This window comes from Penaeus vannamei, chromosome 43, assembly GCF_042767895.1.
Source record: "Penaeus vannamei isolate JL-2024 chromosome 43, ASM4276789v1, whole genome shotgun sequence".
In the NCBI taxonomy this organism is placed as follows: domain Eukaryota; kingdom Metazoa; phylum Arthropoda; class Malacostraca; order Decapoda; family Penaeidae; genus Penaeus; species Penaeus vannamei.
Window position 1 is genome coordinate 19,357,401 of NC_091591.1, and position 3,980 is coordinate 19,361,380.

At 35.2% G+C, this 3,980-nt stretch overlaps 1 non-coding gene across 1 annotated transcript; it reads left to right on the top strand.

Annotated features, from left to right (window-relative positions):
• The first annotated feature begins 2,630 nt into the window (after positions 1–2,630).
• Positions 2,631–2,703, top strand: TRNAR-CCU (transfer RNA arginine (anticodon CCU)). The gene has a single exon. It is a non-coding gene; the product is annotated as a tRNA-Arg (tRNA).
• The last annotated feature ends 1,277 nt before the right edge of the window (positions 2,704–3,980 follow it).

Consider the following 3,980-nt stretch of genomic DNA (forward strand, 5'->3'; position numbering starts at 1 on the left):
TCAGGCATCCTGCATAAGTAAAAATGACATCTTGGTTACAAGACAAGTGGGACGACGCTCCACTGGGATTTCGAGACACGTTTCTGCCTTTCCTGTTTCTTGTAACTTTTTTCTCTTGTTTGCAGGTTTTTATTTTGACGTGGTATTTGTTATATTTTTTGTCTATTTCACTGTTTCTCTCTATCCCTCCTTTCCTGAACCACTCTCACTGTCTGTCTGTCTGTCTCTGTCTGTCTGTCTGTCTGTCTGTCTGTCTGTCTGTCTGTCTGTCTGTCTGTCTGTCTCTGTCTGTCTGTCTGTCTGTCTGTCTGTCTCTGTCTCTCTCTCTCTCTCTCTCTCTCTCCTTTACCCACGCCCCTGTACCGCTTGTGAATTCTGACTTGTAAACCGTTGATATTATTACTTTCGCTATAAAGGGGTTAAGAAAAATGCTTGGCATAAAATTCAGTTTATTAACAAAAAAGAAAAAAGAAATGAACACTCAAGATGTGAAATGAATAGGTCTTGGGTATAGATACGACCGAAAAAAACAAAAAACATATGGACAGTATATAATGTTCACCGCACTTTAGGGTTTACTTTAGCTAGGTATTGTTACCGTTCCTAAGTAAATGGGCCAAGAAGTTTTTTTTAATCACATATTTCTGGCTACATCTAATAACTTTCCCAAACTAAAAGGGAAATATATATACAGTCAAAGGTTCTCGTAGCTGGCAAAAAAGGGGAAATGGTAATAAAGCATGTGCAAGCCCTCCTTCTCTCTCTCTCTCTGTCCTTCTCTTCTCTTCTCTCTCTGTATGCCCCCCCCCCTCTCTCTCTCTCTCTCTCTCTCTCTCTGTCCCCCCCTCTCTCTCTCTCTCTGTGCCCCCCCCCCTCTCTCTCTCTCTGTCCCTCCCTCTCTCTCTGTCCCTTTCTCTCTCTCTGTTCCTCCATCTCTTCTCTCTATCTTCTCTCTCTCTCTCTCTCTCTCTCTGTCCCTCCCTCTCTTCTCTATCTCTGTCTCTCTCTTCTCTCTCTCTCCCGTCTGCTTTACCCTTACTCCTGTAGTTTTTTTTTCGAATAAAATTTCTTGGTAATCTATATCACATCAAACTATCCACACATGATACAAAGTTTGAAAATCACTTTCCTCCTCCAGTTATTGCTTGCATCGACCATCCGAAGGAAATATTTACGTATCAGAAGAAATATTTTCGTACAATATTGCATCGATGATATTTGTATTGGAATCGGTGACGCTGAGTCGATATTTCGGTATAGCCTTAAATAATTTTGTGTATCGATGCCCATCACTGCTTGTAATAACATTCGCGACAATAATTATACGAGATAGCAATATGCAAGTGTATATAGCAAGGACCCATAGATCCTCATCATATTACGAATTATGACGACCATTATCAATAAAGTGTGTTCGGTAACACGTCAGCCAGAGAGGGCATTTAACACCTAATCCTAAAAGAGAGAGAGAAGAGAGAGAGAGAGAGAGAGAGAGAGAGAGAGAGAGAGAGAGAGAGAGAGAGAGAGAGAGAGAGAGAGAGAGAGAGAGAGAGAGAGAGAGAATAGAAAAAAAAGATTGAATGTATAGATTCTGATATTATGATACATCAGTATTACGTACGACGCTGGAGCCAAATGTTACGACGTTAGCGAATGAGATCAGCAAGAATACAGGGTCCGGTAAAGCACAGGACAGTGAGGTTAGCGGCAGTAATATAAAATGGCATACACACGAGATATAGAAATGTATTTAGTTTCGTTAATGTCTAGCCTATTGCGTGGGCTCTTGCTTTCGATTGTTATCAGAAACTTCCTTCTTTATTATATATTTATTTGATTTAACTTTTAAGGTATATTGTCAGGCATTAAACAGTAATTTGACTTGTTCGTTGTATTGATCTTTTGGTTACAGTTGTTGGGCACAGACCTAAAGGCTTTATTAGTCTCTACTCATTATTTTTGATGGAAGTGCTATCAATTGAAAAGAATACGTTACTTTATTTCATGAAATATATATATATATATATATATATATATATATATATATATATATATATATATATATATATATATATATATATATATATATATATATATATATATATATATATATATATATATATATATCACTGTTACTGCACTGTTTGGTAGGTCACATATTAGCACTTTTAATCTAAAATACATTTGCGATTTTACAAATAATTTATTTACAAATGCAGGTATCTGTCCATGTTAGCGAATTTCTCTGCACATTTTTGCTACCGACTTTACCTCTCCAGTATGCGATTTTTCTCCTTCAGAGCAAAGGAGACTATTGTGCAAGTGACTATTTTCTGTCAGGAATTTAATACAATTTGTGACATGATTAGGCCCTTCCTGAAATGGATACATATTCTGACTCAATTTAAATGGTTTCAGCTGTAATGATCATTTCTTGAAGGACGTTTTGTTTGTCCAAATGAATGTAGTATGTAACTTCTGAATCATACTTATCGGAGAGACAGAATTAACTACATCAAACCAGCTAGGACCTAATGAAATGAATTTACTTTTATCATTCAAGTTGTGACTTTTAAGAAGGCTTATAAAAAATACATTTTCGAAGTAATATTTCTTTACTTACGTAGGACGCCTCTGTGGCCCAATGGATAAGGCATTGGCCTCCTAAGCCAGGGATTGCGGGTTCGAGTCCCGCCAGAGGTTGAGGAGTTTTAAAGCCGATGCGGAATCTGAGGCAACAATATTGGCTTTGATATCATCTGTCGTCATACCACTTGAAGTATTTTTCCTTTTGTTTGTTTGTTTGTTTGTTTGTTTCTTTCTTTTATTTATTTTTGTATTTATTTATTTATTTATTTATTTATTTATTTTTTAGCCATTGAAGCTGGTCTTCATAGTTTCTGAAACTCGTTTTCCTGATATTTTTAAAAGGTTACGTCTTCCTTGCATTACTCAAAGCGTTTGACTTCTATATATTATATTATGCTTTTGAATTTTTCGTATTTAAAGACATTGTTTTCTCATAGACAAAGGAATACGTTTTCAGTTGTCTCCACTCCCCCGTGAACAGGCAAAAAAAAAAAAAAAAAAAAAAAAAAAAAAAAAAAAATAGAGATTCTGTTAAAAAAGCTTGCATCAGTATTCTAAAATGAACCTAAACACTAAGGCGTAGATAGTTTATAAACAACTAAATTAGATAACAATGTAATGGAAGACTTAAAGAATACAATGAGGATTATCTAGAGTCAAGCAGTAACTTTGGTAAGTTTGAACAAAAAGCACAAAGGAATCTGCTTGTTATTAACACCAAGTTATTCTGTGGTTAAAGTTTAAGGCTATTTATTCTATTTTCATGAGATATAAATAAGTCGCAGAGGAAGGAATCGTATTAAAAAATAATAATAATAAATAAAAAATACAATATTATATATTATACTATATAAAATAGCACGAGTTGTACTGCATTAGAAGTCACTGAATAAACGTTCGGTAATCTTTCAGTATACTAATACATGGATAACTGTTCCTACAAAAAGGGTTTACATACATACCTTTGTCAGTAGAGCAGCTGGTGTTTGCTAATAGAAGTGAAGGTCCCAACGGCATCTGAAGAAACAGTGGTCGCACTTAAGATACAAATATCTTATATATATATATATATATATATATATATATATATATATATATATATATATATATATATATATATATGCACACACACACATCTTATATATGTACACACACACACACATATACACATACACAACACAAGCAACACACAACACACACACACACACATATACACATACACAACACAAGCAACACACACAACACACACACACATATACACATACACAACACAAGCAACACACAACACACACACACACACACATGCACACACACACACACACATGCACACACACACACACACACACACACACATATACACATACACAACACAAGCAACACACAACACACAC